Raw genomic sequence first — 20,007 nt, 5'->3', positions numbered from 1 at the left:
ATCAACAGTGTAACACTGTTGCAAGAAAAGCAAACATCATTCTGGGATGTATTAGCAGGAGTGTTGTAAGCAAGACATGAGAAGTAATTCTTCCGCTCTGCTCCGCGCTGATTAGGTCTCAACTGGAGTATTGTGTCCAGTCGTGGGTGCCACATTTCAGGAAAGATGTGGAGAAAGTCTAGAGAAGAGCAACAAAAATGATTTAAAGGTCTAGAAAACATGACCTCTGAGGGAAGATAGAAAAAACTGGGTTTGTTTAATTTGGAGAAGAGAAGACTGAGAGGGGACAGGATAACAGTTTTCAAGTACATAAAAGGTTGTTGGAAGGAGGGAGAAAAAATGTTCCCGTTAACCTCTGAGAATAGGACAAGAAGCAATGGGTTTAAATTGCAACAAGGGCAATTTAGGTTGGACAGTAGGAAAAACTTCCTAACTGTCAGGGTGGTTAAGCACTGGAATAAATTGCCCAGAGAGGTTGTGGAATCTCCGTCATTGGAGATTTTTAAGAGCAGGTTATACAAACACCTGTCAGGGATGGTCTAGATAATACTTAGTCCTGCCATAGTGCAGGGGTCTGGAGTAGATGACCTCTCGAGGTCCCTTCCAGTCCTATGATTCTATGATTCCATGTGAGAATACAGCTTGAGAGGGGATTTCCCCATGAAAGCACTGTCAGAACTCCTCATGCCTTTACCAGGGCAGATGTGGGGCCTCTGGTGGCTAATTTAACAGGTGAAATCTTACTTTACAAAAATATCTCTTGATAGATATTTTAATTCGAAAGGTACATCTACACTCAGCTGGGAGCATGCATCCTAGACTGATACGCACTGGCTCTGCTTGAGCTAGCACAATAAAAATAGCAGTGTAGCCACGGGTAGCCCAAGCGGCAGCTCAGGCTAGCCAGCGGGGTACAATCCCACCCAGACCCCCTGGGTATGTACTCAGGCAGCTGGCCCAAGACACCATCAGTGCTATCCCCCAGCTATGCTGCTATTTTTAGTGCGCTAGCTTGAGCGGGGCTAGCACGGCTGTCTACCTGTGCCGGGAAGCACGTTCCCAGTTGCTGGGTGGGAGTACCCATACTCTAAGCCAGTGCTATGTACACCATTTTCCAGTCCCCGTCAGCGTACATGTTAGACAAGCAGGGGCGGCTCTAGGAATTTGGCTGCCCCAAGCAGGGTGGCACGCTGCAGGGGGCGTGCTGCCGGTCGCCGGTCCCATGGCTCCGGGGGACCTCTTGCAGACGTGCCTGCAGAGGGCGCGCTGGTCCCGCGGCTCCGGTGGAGCATCCGCAGGCATGCCTGCGGGAGGTCCACCCGAGCCGCGGGACCAGCGAACCCTCTGCAGTCATGGCTGCGGGAGGTCCACCGGAGCCACGGGATCAGTGCACCCTCTGCAGTCATGCCTGCGGGAGGTCCGCTGGTCCCGCGGCTCCGGTGGAGCATCCGCAGGCATGACTGCGGAAGGTCCACCGGAGCCGCCTGCCGCCCTGCCAGCAAAATGCCACCCCAAGCACGCGCTTGGCGCGCTGGGGTCTGGAGCCGGCCCTGTAGACAAGCTTGGACTTTGTAGACTCAGACGTGCTTACCTAGACACACACCCACTTTCTAGTGTGGGAGTTTCCTACTCTTACAGATCATCTGTGGATTTGGCCTCTGAGTCTAAGAGCGTCGAAGCTGGCTTCACTCACATGTTGAGAGGCCAGCCCTAAATACGGCTCCTAGAGTTTGAATCAGATGCCGTTGCAGCAATGAGCCTCTAAACCTCCGGATGTCTGTCTGAACCCAAGCTCCAGCCCTTTTTGAAGTTGGCCCATCGTTACCGAAAGCAACCTGTGAAAATAATTTGGACGTAGTCAGGAATATTAGAAGGAGCATAAGCGTTATGTTGTAGCTACGACAATCTGCGAAAGAGTGCCAGATGGAAAAAATCAAATATGCCAGTTTCCCCTACACACGCAAGCTCTATTTGTGCTCCTTTGACATAGCTCTACTTCCTCACACCATTCTTTCATATCCGGTTGATGGATATTTTTCCATCTCGTGGTAATGCAAATCTTGGCACGGGGCTGACAGCAAATATAGAAGCTTCGATGCGTGATTTCCAAGCCGTTGGGAAGGATGCCTAAGAGTGGCTCGAGAGCAGCATGAGGAAATATAAAAGATTTGGCAAGTGGAGACGGGATTGTGTGTGTGAGAGGCACAGCTCTCTCCGACGCCAGCTTTCTGGAGGTGAGGGCAACTCTGCCATTTCAGATGATGGGTTGCTGGGGAGATCATTGCCAAGGTACATGCCTGGCAAAAGTCCCCCAGATTTTTTTTACTTCTACTTCTGTTGTACTTATCTGGTCCCCTATCACTGTAGCATCCAAGCATCTCACCATCTTTAATGCATTTATCCTGACAACACCCTTATAAGGTGAGCAAGTACAATTACCCCCATGTCACTGATGGGGAACCAAGGGATAGGGGGACCACTGGACCATCCTTCCACATTAAAAGGTGTAACGAAAGGTATGGACAGATCCCCCACTGATGTAAATAGGCACAACTCTGCTGCAGCAGCACTGATTGACCCCAGCTGAGGATCTCAGAGTAGCAGCTGTGTTAGTCTGTATCTCCAAAAAGAACAGGAGTACTTGTGGCACCTTAGAGACTAACAAATTTATGTGAGCATAAGCTTTTGTGGGCTACAGTTCATTGGATCTGGTCCCTATGAGTAAGAGAAAAGGGTGGAAAACTTGGGTATGGTAATGCACAGTGTAGTGCTGTTTTGTGAGCGTCCAGGTATCAGCAGGCAGATTTAAGAACATAAGAACGGCCATACTGGATCAGACCAACGGTCCATCTAGCCCAGTATCCTGTCTTCTGACAGTGGCCAGTGCCAGGTGCCCCAGAGGGAATGAACAGAACAGGGCAATTATCAAGTGATCCATTCCCTGGCATCCAGTCCCAGCTTCTGGCAGTTGGAGGTTTAGGGACACCCGGACCATGGGGCTGCGTCCCTGATCATCATGCCAGTCTCATCAGAGCTCATAAGCTAAGCCACAATGGGACTGGTCAGTACCCAGACGGGAGACCTTCAAGGAAGGTCTATTTAGGCGTGTTGATGACTCCATAGGTTATAATCTTCTGATCTGAGTTCGTTCGAAGCCACTGGTATCGGGAGTTCTGGTCCTGATGGGAAAGCATGGGCCAGATCCTCACCTGCTATCATTTGCTGTTGCTCCATCAACTTCAGTGGAGATGTGCTCCTTGACACCTGCTGAAAATCTGGCCCTAGATCTGCAGCCAAGGCCCAGACTGATCTTAGTCATTAAAGACCTCACTGCAAGAGCAGTAAGTCCTAGCAAAATTCCAGACTTGCATAATCTCTTATATTTTGTCTCTCTAAAATTCACCCCCATCGTTTCATTGGGATGACACATCCCTCACTGCCCTTCCTAAAAACTGCTGTTTAGTGTTGCCAACCCAGCAGTGCTGCTATGTTCAACCTCAAAACTGGTGGCATGGCTGTGGTGCCAGAATGATATCTGCATAGACAGGCTGGGATCCAAGTGGCTGAACAGTGCTATATAAATAGGAGGTATCTTTGATGGTTAGTTGGTGAAATGATGGTGCCATACATTTGTTAAGCCCTTGGTGGCTGGCAGGAACACGTCATTTCAGTTTCCCGACACGTAGGTGCTGGTAAAAACTGATTGCATCTGATGTTTCCAGGTGGCTTTGAAGTTGAATCTCATGAGTAACCCTTCATTATCCATATTGAGCAGAGAGTGCATCAGGGAGATTCCTTCCTGGAATCTACACATCCCCTCCCTGTCCTGAGCACCCCAGTTAGTAGCAAGTCATTGTTATGTATAGGCAGGACCATTCATCTCCAGAAAAAATGAATAATACATGAGTCGGTATAAACTTTATTGAGTGAAATCTAGAGGTTTCAGCTAAGATTGGGGCCTGATTGTGGTAGATGCTGTAGGTATAGAATAAGAGAAACCCTGCCACAGTGTACACTCTAACTATAGACAAAGGTGGACAGAGAGTGAGACAAAGGAAGCATGAGTCCAATTTTGCAGATGGGAAACTGAGGCACAGAGAGATCATGTGATATGTCGAAGATCACACAGGGTGTGGGTGGCAGAGTTAGGAATTAAACCCGGTTTTCTCGCATTCCCCATCTCATGGTTTAAGCACAAGACTACGCATTAACAGGTGTGTTGTGAGCAAGACACGAGAAGTCATTCTGCTGCTCTACTCTGCTCTGGTTAGGCCTCAACTGGAGTATTGTGTCCAGTTCTGGGCACCGCATTTCAGGAAAGATGTGGAGAAATTGGAGAGGGTCCAGAGAAGAGCAACAAGAATGATTAAAGGTCTTGAGAACATGACCTACGAAGGAAGGCTGAAAGAATTGGGTTTGTTTAGTTTGGAAAAGAGAAGACTGAGAGGGGACATGATAGCAGTTTTCAGGTATCTAAAAGGGTGTCATCAGGAGGAGGGAGAGATTCCCTTAGCCTCTAAGGATAGAACAAGAAGCAATGGGCTTAAACTGCAGCAAGGGAGGTTTAGGTTGGACATTAGGAAAAAGTTCCTAACTGTCAGGGTGATTAAACACTGGAATAAATTGCCTAGGGAGGTTGTGGAATCTCCATCTCTGGAGATATTTAAGAGTAGGTTAGATAAATGTCTATCCAGGATGGTCTAGACAGTATTTGGCCCTGCCATGAGAGCAGGGGACTGGACTCGATGACCTCTTGAGGTCCCTTCCAGTCCTAGAATCTATGAATCTATCCTTTCAGGTCACCTTTCCCTGGTTGGACTGCACTGAGACCACCAACCAGCTGTCTTCAAAAGATAACAAACATTCAGCCACTACTGAGCTGGGCTGATTTGAAGTGATGATGTAGAGGTGGAAGGCTCTACCCCATTACCCGTCCCTGGCGGCATCTAGTCTTTCTCTTGTCTGGATTTTAACATGAGTGTACTTGGACAAGGCAGGACATTGTTGGAGAGAACTGCCAGAAATCTGATGTTCACAAGTAGCACCAAAAAAAAGAAAAAGCTTTGGCTATTCAAACACTTTATTTTTGGAGGCTGGGGAAAAGTTTTAAAAAATAATAAAACCAACCAAAAAGCATTGATTCCTCTTTTTTAAAAGGGGTGGGGGAGCTGTCAATTAGTTTCTGCCAAAAAAAAATTGTAATTCACTTCTGCTTTGTTTCCAGCATCCTTTGCCATTTCAAGCGGTTCTCACACCCACACAGGAGTCTCTTTTATAGCCAGGCAGCAGACTCCTTCTTCATGACCCCTCAGCCGTTGTTGATTTATGAATTATTATTATTAATAGCATGTAGAAAAATCCCAAAACTTCAGGACTTTCCTTTCTCATTCTTTTCAGTACAGATCTGTGGGTCTCCACGGAGTTTCCCTGATGTGTTACATGAAGTTAAAAAACTTTTCCGTGCTTAAAAAGAGGAGTGGATTCAGACTGGAATAACAAAGTGTGTGCTTGCTGGTTTTACCATTGGTTATTGATTTATAAAGTGCTGTTCCCACGTATCACAGCCCCGTGCTATGATCGGATCAAAGGAACCATGGAACAAGCCCTGAAAATGTAGCTATGACCCCAGTCAAGTCGTTCGGATCCAAACCCAGTTATGGATGATGAACAATTCAAAGTTCAAGACTGATCAGACTTTGGGTCCACTATAAAGATAGGTGCTGTTTGCTAAATTCCTATCAGATCCAGGCTGGGAACCACTCTCCTCACCACCAAGTTCAAGACTGGTTTGAACGTGTGGTTCCTTAAAAGACAAACAATCAGAACTTTCAAAGGATGGACCCTTCAATCTGGAGTTTGACAGAATGAACATCGTCATCCAGATGAATAGCGCTGGATGGAGCTAACAGTTCCACCAGTGTGGGTGACCTTCCAATATCTGGAAGACACAAAAGGAAGAGTTAAAAAAAAACATTGAGAAGTTGTGAGCACAAAACAAAGTGCACAATGACATCTGCCCTGGGGATGGCGTGCTAAACTGGGGTTCTGCCGGTGGGTTACCTTAGGCAAGTAAAGTCCCTGCTCAGTTTCTCCTCTCTAAAATAGGGATAATGATACTGACGTCCTTTGTAAAGCACTGTGAGATGAAAAGCACTGCGTAAGAGCTAGGTATTAAATGTAGGTTGGCTTGTCGAAATAAGCAGATGTAGAAGTGGATGTGTGTATATAGTATGTATGTAGTTAAATAAACAGAAAGCCGTGGTTCGTCTAAGCTACGAATATATATTGTAATGAATTTGCAAAGAGTCAAATTCTCCCCTCAGTTATGACTGCTAATAATGTCTATAATGTCATAGATGTGCATGGCACACTACAAAACAGAAGCCAAATCCCTGCTCCAAGGATTTTGCAATCTTAAGCGAAGACAAAAACCACAGGAGAAATGACAACACAGGGAGAAGCTGGGGTGAAGACTATAAGATGAACATGGGTCACTTTATAAATGTCCATGACTACAGGGTGACTGATTCTTTTGGTTTTGTATATATATTTGAGATGGGTCTTAAAGGAGGAAACTTGGAGGTGTGGTGGATGGGGTCAAGAAGGGGAGCAGACATAAGGGTCACCATGAAAGAGGACACAGAGGTGACCTTTATGTCACAGGGAAGAAGAACAGAGAAGAGCCTAAATCAAATCAATCACTTGGTCCCAAGCATAGGGAATATGAGGTCAAGAGAAGGACAGAGCAGGATGAAGGACCAGAGTGGAGCAGCAGGAAGGCCAGACTGCTTCTGCTGGATCTTCCTGTAGACTGTTGACATCAGTGTTGTATGTTGAACACATTCAGAACATGCCAGTGGAATCTGCACCGAGAAGGTAGAAGCACAGCCCATTCAAGAGGAAAGTTTTGTCTAAGGGCAGTAGACGCACAGTAAATGCTTCATATGATGTCTGAGGCCTTCTTCCCCCTGGTCCTTCAGAGAAGGACTATACTCAGAAGAGATTTCCAACATCCACCTCTCTACCTATTTCAAGAATGCTAACCATCATGGTATTGTGGTGTGAAATACCCAAGGACCATCTTTTCTCATCCACCTTCGGTGAGTTTTTATTACTCAGTTTTCTGCAGAAAGAGGTACTACTCAGGAGGAAAACTTCTACTGGGGGAAGGCACAAGGAGAAAAGCATGTCTTGTTTTGCATTCAAAAAGAGGAAGCTACTTCTCACAACTCCAAAAAAGAACTAAATACGTTTATGGAGGAGGGGTAAAAAAAGAACTAGATAAGTTCATGGAGGACAGGTCCATCAAAGGCTATTAGCCAGGATGGGCAGGGATAGTGTCCCTAGCCTCTGTTTACCAGAAGCTGGGAATGGGCGACAGGGGATGGATCACTTGATGAGTCCCTGTTCTGTTCATTCCCTCTGGGGCACCTGGCATTGGCCACTGTTGGCAGTGGACCTTTGGTCTGACCCAGTCTGGCCGTTCTTATGTTCTTATGTTCTCCAACTGTCTCTGTAGAGGAGTTCCAGTCTTCCACGCAGTCCATGCATTCCAGCTGTTCTGTTTCCGTTGACACTCCCTTTTCATTGTTATCTGATGCTGATAATGCCTTGCATGATCTCTCTGGTCTTCTTCAACCATACATCCTTAATCTACTCCTTCAAAGCCTTTCTCAAAGCTAATTTTTTTTCTTTTTCCAGTGCTGTCTCCACACTCCCCTGCCAAATAATGAAGTGAGGGAATGGCAGGGGAATTTCAGGTAACAGAGAATAGGAAAATCATGGGTTATGTTGGTAGTCTCCCAGCCCAACAGTGACCAAGGACCATTCCTGTTTAACATATGAGAGGAGGAGAAAAGGTCATAGCTCAAAGTGGGAACCTTCAAACAAAAGCACTAAGCCATGCTGGACTGGGAGTGATGATTACTCGGCTCTATTCCCGACTCTGCCAGAGACCTTGGGTAAGTTACTTTGCTTCTCTGTGATGCAGTTTCCTTTTCTGTAAAATGGAGATAACAATACCCATCTGCAGAGTAAGGAGTATCTCTATTGTGCAGCAAGGAAGGAGGATGGGAGGATCTGGCACTCTGTGCTCATTTCTGGGTTTCTCCTGCACAGAGAAAGGAGGAAGTGGAAGGGGAACAGACTGGAACTCACATCAGTTAGTTTTGGAGAGCGACACTCCTGACTCCTTTACATCTGCACTTTGTAAAAAAAAAAAAAATCCCCCATTTTCATTCATTTGCCCTTTGGATTGGGAAATAATGCAATGGTTTTTGCCTGCATTTCATAGAGTCTGCCTTTTCCATCCCTCCCCTATCTTTGGCCCATTGACACAGCAGCACATGTAGCCAGACGTCTCTGTTCCTGACAATGCTGTAAAGGAATGGAAGGATTCTGTGTGGCTGCAGCCCTCTGTTCAGCATTATCACTTTTTACTGCTGTGCACATCCGAAGGGTATAAATTAGCTCTATTCTGCTCCCACTCCAGTCCCCCTTTCCATTTCTCTATGGCATCAAGAGCTGTGAAGAGCAAGTCCCCTTGCCAGACACATCCACATCCATCTGTCATTGTATTTTCTCAGGGCAGGGGATGTGGGAAGAGGGAAGATTTGGAAGATTTATTCTATAAATACTCATTAGCTCTTGAAACGGGGATTAAGAGAAGTGGAGGAATCTGGCACTCTGTAACTCCTGTCTCCCCTGTTCCCATGCACGTGGTAGTGTGGCTCACGATTTGCAAACATCTCGGTGACAAGTACACTTACCCGCCTATGACGATAAGCACTGTTCCCTGAAACCAGCCCTCGAGGGCCGTTTGGTGCAGGAGGTCACCCAGGTTTAGTGAGTGTGTTTATGTCTACCCCTAGTGGTTGGCCCTAGCAATCACAGCATGCCGCTGTTTATACTTTGAAGGGTACTGCTCGCAGATGCCATTGGGTTCAGTGCCTGCAGACGTGGCGTCATGATGGGCCAGCAGGAAGGGAAAGACCCTGTATGACGAAAGCTGTGGCAGAAAATGATAATTATCCCTCTGTGACCCCTTCTTTGCTCTCCAGCTGAGCAATCTCCTGCCTCACACAGACTGTATTTCACCCACACCACTTTCCTTTGCCTGCTCACCCACTACCGTCAGAATGACCTGTTTTCCTCACTGCCTCATACTCATATCCCCGGCCCCCGACACTCACACACCGTCACTTCCTGCTCACAGGGCCGGTGCTACCATTTAGGTGGACTAGGCGGTTGCCTAGGGCGCCAAGATTTGGGGGCGCGAAAAAGCAGCGCCCCCAATTTTTTTTTACGCATTTCAGCGGCCGCTGACGGAAAGGGAGTCTGAGCTGCCGCCGGCAGCCCAGGGGTTCCCCATGGTCAGCGCGCCGGCGCCGGCAGCTGGCAGCCCAGGGGTTCCCCATGGTCAGTGCGCCGCCACCGGTAGCCGGCAGCCCAGGGGTTCCCTTGGCTCAGTGTGCCACCGGCAGCCCAGGGGTTCCACCGCGCAGTCGCTGCTATGCTTCTCCTACCTCCCAGGCTTGCGGTGCCAATCAGCTGTTTGGCGCTGCAAGCCTGGGAGGATAATTAGAGCAGGACAGCGTGCTCGAGGAGGACGCGGAGCAGAGGTGATCTGGGGTGGGGAGGTACCACAGGGCTCTCCGGGCCAGGGAGTGGGGAGCTGCCATGGGGGCATGGAGCTGCTGTGAGGGCGAGGGGCATGCCTCAGGGTGGGGGGGGGGATGGGGAGCTGCTGCAGGGCTGCGGGGGCACAAGGTGGAAGTTTTGCCTAGGGCGCAAAACTTCCTTGCACCAGCCCTGCCTGCTCAGAACCCCGCTCCTGCCCCAAATCCTTAGCTCACACTAATACCCCCAGCTCATAAGCCGCTCCCACCTGACACCCCACCTCAGAACCCTCAACTGACCCCAGCTCAGAACCTGCTCCCACCTGACACCCCCGCACAGAACCCCCACTGACCCCAGCTCAGAACCTGCTCCCACCTTACACCCCCCACACAGATCCCCCACTGACCTCAGCTCAGAACCTGCTCCCACCTGACACCCCCACACAGAACCCCAACTGACCCCACCTCAGAACCTGCTCCCACCTTACACCCCCCACACAGATCCCCCACTGACCTCAGCTCAGAACCTGCTCCCACCTGACACCCCCACACAGAACCCCCACTGACCTCAGCTCAGAACCTGCTCCCACCTGACACCCCCACACAGAACCCCCACTGACCCCACCTCAGAACCTGCTCCCACCTTACACCCCCCACACAGATCCCCCACTGACCTCAGCTCAGAACCTGCTCCCATCAACCCGCACCAGCCTTTGCTCAGCCGGGGCCGCCTCTTACCTGCATCTCAGGGGCAGGCAGGAAGCAGGCGTCGCATCAGGCTGAAGCTCCCTTCCCAGCCTCTGAGCAGAGGGAGCCCAGCCGGGGGCGGAGGAGGTGGAGAGGATCGAGCGATGAGGAATGGGGGAAAGGGAGAGCAGTGAGAGATGCGGGGGGAGAGGAGTGAAGAGGGGGCAGGACCTCGCGGGAAGAGGCAGGACAGGGGCGGGGCCTTGGGGGAAGAGGCAGGACAGGGGTGGGGCCTTGGGGGAAGAGGCAGGACAGGGGCGGGACCTCAGGGGAAGAGGTGGGGCACGGAGGTCTGGTTTTCAGAAGTTAGAAAGTTGGCAACCCAATCCAATCCCTGTGCTTTCCTGTGACAGTATCCAGGGTTGTGAGGCACCTCAGCACACCCGGCCTTTAGTGTCTATGCCTCCTGCAGCTCAGTTCCCTGAAACCAACAGCCTCTGGCAACACAAGGACCGCCTCCTCCTTCCACACCTCCTCCTCAGACCTCGCTCGCCCTGTACAAACCAGTGACAAGCAAACACCAATCCCTGAGTCCTCGGAGCGTTCCCTGCAGTGCCCCGCCCCTTATCTGCTGGACACCCACAGATTTGCCGGGCCTGTTGTTCCCAAACACCAGTCTGTAAGATTCAACTCAGGACCAGGGCTTTCCTTACCACCACTTAGATATATTTACAGTGCAAACAACGATCAGAGTTCCAAGTGATAGCGAGTAAGGATATTGGAAACAAATGGTTACATATGAAACAAAACCAGAACACGCTTTCTAAAGATTAATCTTAATTAACAACTTATCCTCCTGACTAAAGAAGCTTATCTCATCCAAAGTTCCCTCCAGCATTTTCAGACAAGCCTGGCTGAGATCCCTCTTCCACGAAGTAAACTTGCTGTCCATTTACTGCCTACGGTGAAGGATGACAGGATGTCGCCTTTGTCCTCCAAATAAACCAGAGCAAACCTTTGAGGTGTACCTCAAAATAGGGTTCCCGCCCCCTGCTGTTTACCGGTTCCTGTTACTTTTTTGGCTCTGAAGTTTTTACAGTCCTTCATTAGCATTCAGTTCAGATGGTGAGGAACCCCACTGAGAATCAGACATTACTGAATTTACATGTTAACAGCCGGATAGATAAACATTTCTTATCTGACATAAACCTTGTTTCTCCCCTTTGCTGATGACCAGCCCCTAGACCCAGATTTTAAGAACATAATTTTCAGTATCTCTACATAATGCCTTACGCAACATCGGTACATGCATTTTGCAATGATAATGATGACCGGTGTGACAGCAGCTTTGAGACATCACATGATACCCTTTGGTAAACTAGAATGTACATGCCAGACCCAGGAGTCCTGTGAAACCCCTCTGCACCTGCCTTGCTAGTTGACATGACAAGGTTCTTGGGTCACAATTACATCTGCCTCCTGCAGGGTTTCTTGCACATTCTTCTGAAGCATCTGTTGCTGGCCATTGTCACAGATGGACCTTGGGTCTGATCCTGTCTGGCTAGTCCTGGGTTGGCACCTCTTCTCTCTTCTCCTAAGCCTCTTAATTTCTCTGTCTGTTAGTGGCCTGAGATCACAGAATGCTCACCTTGCACAGCGATTTTCCATTCCCTGCGCCAGTAACTTCCTTCTGGTGTGCATTTTTTAACTTGTTCAAACAATGGCTCCCCAGACATGTTCATTCTGTGGATGAGACACATCTCCATGTTGGCCATGTTCTCTCTCGACCTCCAGTTCCTAACTGCTTGGTTTTGTTCTACAGACCTCCAGGTAGACCACTGGTAAGACCCATCTCCAAGCCTGGGAGCCATTGCTTTGTATGAAAGACATGCTACAGTATAAAGTTGTTACATTCAGACAGAGGAAACGGAATATAAATATCAGAGCAAGGGGAAAAAAGGGTACAAAATCTCACCAAAAAAACCCCCACCTTCTGAATTTTTTTACTTTGTTTTTGACATTTTTTGAAAATTGAAAAAGTTCTAACCAGCTCTTTAGTCTGGCCAAACCAAAGGTAAAAAAATCTTATTTTTATTGACTTGAAAATTTTTGAAATATCAATGACACTTTTTGAAAATCAAAAACTTCCTCCTAGTCCTTTACTGTTTACATGGTAGTCATGCCTAGAAGCCACCAACAGGATCTAGGCACTATATAGACACAGAAAAGCCTGTCCTTGCCCCCAAAAGCTTGTGTAACCCATGTACCTAATAGGGAGATATCTCTTTAAGTGATCAGGAGGAGAATAGGAATGAGTTGCAGCTGGGTCATTGCAAGGCAGATGCACCATTAGCACTCCACAACTAGAAGTTTCTGGAATTGGTTGTGGCAGACTTGGTTCCCTGTAGCTGGACTCGGACTCCCTGCAGGTAGGGTTGCCAGCTTTCTAATCACACAAAACCAAACACACGAGTCCCGCCCCTTCCCTGAAGCCCTGCCCCCCTGCTCACTACATTCCCCCTCCCTCACTCACTTTCACTGGGCTGGGGCAGGCGGTTGGGGTATGGGAGGGGGTGAGGGCTCTAACTGGGGATGCAGTCTCTGGAGTTGGACCAGAAATGAGGGGTTCAGGGTGCCGGAGGGGGATCTGGGCTGGGTTGGGGTGCAGGAGGGGGTGAGGGCTCTGTCTGGGGGTGCAGGTTCTGGGGCATGGCCGGGGATGAGGGGTTTGGGGTGCAGGAGGGGGCTCTGGGTTTGGGGGGCTCAGGGCTGTGGCAGGGGGTTGGGGTGTGGGCTTACCTCCAGCGGCTCCCGGTCAGCGGCACAGCGGGAGGACTAAGGCAGGCTGACTCCACGCTGTGCCCTGGAAGTGACCAACAGGTCTAGCTCCTAGGCGGAGGCACGGCAGGCACCTCTGCACGCTGCTCTCGCCCACAGGCACTATCCCCGCAGCTCCCATTGGCCGTGGTTCCTGAACAATGGGAGTGCGGAGCCAGTGCTCGGGGTGGGAGCAGCGTGCGGAGCCCTGTGGCCGCCAGGCCTACGAGCCAGACCTGCTGGCTGCCTTCAGGGCACAGCGTGGAGCCAGGTAGGGACTAGCCTGCCTTAACTCCACAGCACCACCAACCGGACTTTTAATGGCCTGGTTGGCGCTGCTGACCAGAGCTGCCAGGGTCCCTTTTCGACTGGGTGTTCCGGTTGAAAACTGGACACCTGATCACCCTTTATGGAGGGCAAGTAATCAGGGCAGCTGCTTTGCAAAGCGCCATGTGCCCTGTGGGGGCTGGGAGAAGCTGAGCTACAGGAGCAGAAAGCTGGCGGTTTTCCCCTGACTTTGCAGCATTTTGCAGCAGGCTAGTGATATCGATAACCCTCCAACAGGGAAGTCCTAGCAGTGATAATTACACAGAGGGGAAACTGGGAGGGAAAACTAATTTCTTTTAATTACCTTCTTGAAATGTTATTTGATTTTAGCCCAACTGTTTCAGTTTAATTGCCTCAAATACTGTAATTCAGCAACTTTCCTCTTATTTAAATGTGATGAGGGGGAAGGAGTCAATTATATTTTGCTATTATCCATTTGTATTTTTCTTGTAACGGTGTTTTAATCTGTGAGATTGGTTAATTAGTTAACTAACTGAGTTATTTTGGCAAAGGAGGAGGAAGAGTCTGCATGAATTGCAGCTGCAGTGAAGCACTGGAATGGGTTCCCTAGGGAGGTGGTGGAATCTCCATCCTTAGGGGTTTTTAAGGTCAGGCTTGATGAAGCCCTGGCTGGGATGTTTGGGGATTGGTCCTGCTTTGAGCAGGGGGTTGGACTAGATGACCTCCTGAGGTCTCTTCCAACCCTAATATTCTATGATTCTATGCAGGTTTCCTCAAGCAGGAGGGGAGAAGATATTCTTGTGGTGTTTTTGATTTAGCAGACTATACATTTTGGTAATCAAAGACTGTAGCTAAGACTCAGGTGACTTCAACCTAAGCTTTTGGGAACTCTGAGTTACCTCTCACTGTGTTTCTGTGGGGACTGACCGGTTTAGATTTAATTTGTCTTCTTTCTTTATTTTTATGTATAACGGTGAAGATAATGTATGTGGATTATGAAGTATCCTTATTATGTTGCTGAAATTAAGTTATTCCTATTATATTTCTTTAGCATTATAAGATTTTATAAAGTTGGTACTTAAGAATTAAATTAATTCCTTTTGTTTTTCTGGGGACTTGAATGCAGGGAGGCTGACCCTGTGCAATCCTTGCTGAAAATCCTCAATGCCTGAATTCTGGGTCTCCATGTGCTTTTCTATGGGAGTGGGGCTCTTTAGGCACTGGAGAAGGGCAGCAAAGTAAACTTTAGCCCACCCAAGGTTAACTTGCAGTCTAGGTCCGCGCTCCTACAAATGCTTATGCCTGTGAGTAACTTCACTCCTGTGAGCTACTCTGCTGACTCTAATGGGATCACACTCATGAACAAAGCTGTGTATGTGCTTAAGGGTTTGCAGGCTCACGGCCCTAGGTGTGAATAACTTGGCTGAGGACAGGGACAGGGTGGCCTTCTGCCGGAATCAGAAAAGCATAAAGCCCAAGGAGGAGAAGAAATAGTTGAGATGTTTTTTATAGATTCCGAGGCCAGAAGGGACCATTGTGATCATCTAGTCTGACCTCCTGCATAGCCCAGGCCAGAGACCTGCCCCACAATAATCCCTAGAGCCGAGCTTTTAGAAAAACATCCCATCTTGATTTAAAAATTATCAGGGTTGGAGAATCCACAGTCCTCGGTACATTCTTCCAGTGGTTGATTACTCTCCCTGTTGAAAATGTACATCTTATTTCCAGTCTGAACTTGTCTAGCTTCAGCGTCCAGCCATTGGGTCATATTGTACCTTTCCCTGCTAGATAGAAGAGCTCATTATTAAATATTTGTTCCCTGTGTAGGTACTTACAAACCGTGACCAAGTCCCCCCTTAACCTTCTCTTTGTGAAGCTCTTTCCTGGAGCTCAGTCCCTGTGAGGCAGGTTTTCTAATCGTGTAATCATTCCTGTGGCTCCTCACAGAACCCTCCCCAATTTATCAGCTTCCTTCTTGAATTGTGGGCACCCGAACTGGACACAGGATTCCAGCAGCGGTCGTACCCATGCCAAAAATAGAGGTTAAATAACTTCTCTGCTCCTACTCAAGATTTCCCTGTTTCCATATCCCAGGATCGCATTAGCTGTTTTGGCCATCGTGTCACCCTGGGAGCTTAGGTTCAGCTGATTCGGGGGTACAGCTAGGAGTAATGGGATGAATCTGAGCAAGAGAAAAATATCAGGGGGAAAACTGTCTTAACAGTGAATGCTGCTAGCTTGAAGACGAGTCTCCCCAAGGGAAACCGTGGAAGGCCCAGCCCATGAACCCATTTAAAACCAGGCTGGAGAAAGCACGATACACCACTATTCCAGAGCCAGGGAACAATCGCCAGCTGGGTTGGGAGAATGAACCTAATGACGTGATAGGTTTTTTCATCTCTTCATTCCTACAGTCCTATGAACTAGTAACAAGAAGTTGAGGCCAGGGCCTGCTGAACTGAGTTCTGCTCCTCTGTTTAGCATCCCAGCTGCACAATCACACTGTGCTATGACAGAGGAGGCTGAAAGGAAAGCCCTGCTGAAATCTGGGGGTATCTACATTGGTTTCTGAGGCAGGGCAATATGCTCGCTCCACATGGGAGCTCAGAGTATGGCCAGCTCAGTGCCAGGGTAGTTTCACTGTCTATTATCATAGACATTTATAGGGTAGTCTGAGGGTCCCTCCATGAGGATTATGGACCAGAAGCCACTTGGTTGTTTACAAGAACAAGGAGTCCGGTGGCACCTTAAAGACTAACAGATTTATTTGGGCATAAGCTTTTGTGGGTAAAAAACCCACTTCTTCAGATGCATGAAGAACAGTAGACTCTGGTTACAACATCCATTCAGGGCTGCAAATACAACTCCTCTACTCTCATGCCATTGGACATGCAGCAGCAGCTCAGTCTCAGATACGGCTCTTGTGACCCCCCTGAGGGGCATGTGGGATTACCACAGTTCTCCCAACAGACCCAGAGCAATCAAGTGACCCACTGAGGCAGTACAATCCATCAGTGGCAGAGAAGGGATTAGAACCCACATCTCTTCCTCATCCCGGTGCACCGGTCAGAGAGCGAAGAGCACCTCCCTCTCCATCTCCTCTTACTCACTTTCCCCACCCAGGCCTGCTTCTTCACTCTCCCACCCAACCAGCTGGCACACCACTTATCCCCAGTGCATAACCCGCCCAACAGCTGTGCCTCCTCCCCTAAGCTGGACTGCACAGCTGCAGCTGCCGAACGCGTGTCAGACAGCAGCTGGCTTCTCCTCTAGGTCCTCCATCTGCACTACGTGCCGCCCCGGCCGTTCTCTCCACCAGCGCTCCTTCTTGCCTCCCCAAATGGCACCCCCACAGGCCTAGACCTAAACTTCATGGGCCTGTTTGTTAGCCGGGCCCTGCTCATGTGTAACCTCCACTCCAGAGTAGCATTTCTCCACCTCACCGGTCATGCCCCGCTCACTGCCAAGTACAGCGATGATGACACAGTCGGCTCTGTCTTGTCCTGCAGCCAACCTCTTTGACCTTTGGATGAACCCAATAAAAAGTGTGTCTTTGGAGCACACTCTCGCCCGTTCCACATCTGCGACCAGTTCCAATTTAAATTCTCTTTCTGTTTGGAAGAGAAAATGAGAGGAGAGCGAGGAAAAGTGATAGTAAAAAAGCTGGAAAGGAAGAAACCGAAAAGAAAGAAAACCGAGGGACAACCTTCCCTTGGACTGGGCAAAACCGAAATAAATGAATGTTTTATAATAAAAAATTAATATCCAGGCAGACTTTCCCCCCAGACATTAGTTTAAAAACTAAACAAAAGCTTTTGTATTTTTCTCGTCTAAGTCGGTCCCATCTCTCAGAAGCTACACGGGGTCTCTTTTGGAGTGGAAGGTGGCTGGGGATGTCAGTAAAAACTAGCTGAAGGGGCTAGTCTCAAAAGTGCTGAAAGCCAGTTGAGGCACAATCTTTCTTGGACTTACTAAATACAGGTCAAATCTTGATCACATGACATGGTGCGCACTTGACCCATCCTCTGTGAAACATCCTTTCTGTACTGCAACACCTCTAGAGAACTCGGTGGGCACTGAACTCATGACATCTAGCTCTAAGAGTCTCTGGCTGCCTCAGTTAAATAGCCAAACTCCTGAATAGCAGACTCATCAGCCTCTATACATGGCCACTAGAGGGGGACAGAGCGCTTGAGCCATCTTAATCTCGTCAATCAGAAAGTTGTTAAAGGGCCAGCTGCGTCTTTCGGGAGGTACCAGAAAAATCTTCTCTTTAGAAAGTGTGCTACACCTATTAGCATTGATTGTGCTCACATTTACACTTGTGGAGTAACTCCACTGAAAACAATGAAGTTACCCGGGTGTAAATGAGATACTGTGGGCCTGATTCTTGTCTCATATATTTCCTGCATTCTGCACGTATCCCCCCTTGTGGTTTAATTGCTCTGGTGGGACCATGAGCCAGAGCACTGAGCCAAGAGATTTGGATGTAGTTTCCAGCTCTGCCACAGACTCCCAGTGTGACCTTGGGCAAATCACTCAATGTCCCTGTGTCTCAGGGATATTAATACTTCCCTCCTCCCATCCTTTGTCTGAGCTAATTAGATTGTAAACTCTTTGGGGCAAGGACTGTCTATAACCAGGTGTTTGTACAGCACCTAACATAACAGGGACCCATTCTTAATGGGGGCCTTTAGGTGCTACCATTACTCCTGGGGGAATTCTGCATCCAAAAATTAAAAATTCTGCTCATAATATTTTAAACTTCTTCATCTTTTATTTTTCAGAATAACACAATATAATCAGCAGGAGTCTCAGTCACTGTGGGGCTAACAACAGGAGTACGGCTGGACTGCCATTACTGTTCCCTGCACAGCTGGGCTGCCATTATTTTTTCCACGCAGAAATCACAAATTCTGCATGAAAAAATAAAATTCTGTGGGGAACATTAATTCTGCACAAACTCTGCATTGCTCAGTGACGCAGAATTCCAGCAGGAGCATACCATCAGATATATTATAATATATATGCTGTGAGGCAGGGAAGTCTTATAAAGTCCCATTTTACAAGAGGGAAACTGAAGCATGATGATTTGCTTGAGGCCATGTGGCACAGCTGAGATTAGAACTCAGGAGTTCCTGGCTTCCAGGCAGGGCCGGCTCCAGGCACCAGCTTATCAAACAGGTGCTTGGGGCGGCAACTCCGGAGCGGGGTGGCACTTTCAGGTATTCAGCGGCAATTCGGCGGAGGGTCCCTCACTCCCGCTCGGCAATTCGGCGAAGGACCTCCCGCTGAATTGCCGCAGATCACGATCGCGGCTTCTATTTTTTTTTGGCTGCTTGGGGCGGCAAAACCCGTGGAGCCGGCCCTGCTTCCAGGTCTCATTTTGAAAGCAGAAAAGCAATGTGGGGGGAGAGGAGAAGCTCCAGCATTCATTTCTCCATCTCTCAATTTCCACTGACTGTGAAAATGGATACTCTCGGCATTGAAGGGCTTTGCTGGTTATTAGCAGCAGAGCATTCAACAGGAACATGGCAAAACTGAGAATTGCCAGCGACTTCTCCCTACAATATTAATGTGTTACACACATGGACTGTCAGAGGGATGGCAGGAGGGAGCAGGATCATGTGGAGTGATAATCTGCCACCACTGAAATGCAGCCATCTCTGGGGTGGAACACTGAATCATTTCCGACCAGCAGCAGGTGTTTCTTAATTGCACCAGCTGATGCAAGAGGTAGAATTTTAGGCAGACGGAATGCAGAAATTCAAACATTTCAATTAATTTAGTCAAAACAGCTTTATTTATTTATTTATTTGTGTGTCTCCCTGGCTGTGCACTCAGAAATATCGTGAGAATGGCATCAATTTCTGGAACCAAGAGACTTATCTGAATCCATCTGAATTTCAGAGCAATGGGGTCTGTAAGCCATCACCACACATGATGGATGTTGGTTACATTGCTTCATGCACAGCTGAAAAGAGCTCAGTTATCATGGTGATGGGCATGGCATAACTGCTGTATGATTTTGGACAAGTTACTTCAGCTGCCAGTTCCTCTCCCACTAAAATGATGCCCAGAAACTAGCACCAGATAGGCAGAGGGTTTGAGTGGCATCGTTCTGACCAGGTATGGGAGGGACAGAGACAGTGGGTGGATGGGGATGTGTGTGTGAGAGAGAGAAAGACAAGAAGCTGAGAGAGATGCAGAGCAGAAAGCCAAGCAGCAGCCTGTAAGCTTGGCATGGCCCTGGGAGAAGCTTAGACTGAGCTTTTGGATCTGGTACTGGCTAGAGGCTTGGGGTGTAGGTAAAGAAGCCATCTCCTGGTTTTGGTTCCTTGTGTCTTCAGAAGGACTTTGTACATTCCTTGTAATAAGCGACTGCATCAAAGAAAATACTAGACTCCATCATCAGTTCTACTCCCAACTGGAACAGCCCCAGGGCCCAACCTTTGACTAGCTGCTGTGTGAAAAAGGAGTGATGCTAATCATAATATCAGAAGAACCTAGATCCTGCACAGTTCAGCTGCAGACCTCAATCCCTAAAACCCAATGTTCAGGGCTGTTTGCATCCAGGGTTCTGATTTACCCAGTTAAA

General features: G+C 48.4%; 1 long non-coding RNA gene across 1 annotated transcript in view; it reads left to right on the top strand.

The window, feature by feature from the left end:
- Positions 1–20,007, top strand: part of LOC120406597 — a 43,833-nt gene that overhangs the window by 8,954 nt on the left and 14,872 nt on the right. The window lies entirely within an intron of this gene.

This window comes from Mauremys reevesii, linkage group 5, assembly GCF_016161935.1.
Source record: "Mauremys reevesii isolate NIE-2019 linkage group 5, ASM1616193v1, whole genome shotgun sequence".
Taxonomy (NCBI): Eukaryota; Metazoa; Chordata; order Testudines; family Geoemydidae; genus Mauremys; species Mauremys reevesii.
Note: the sequence above shows the minus strand (reverse complement) of the source record. Positions and strands in the feature narration are given on the sequence as shown.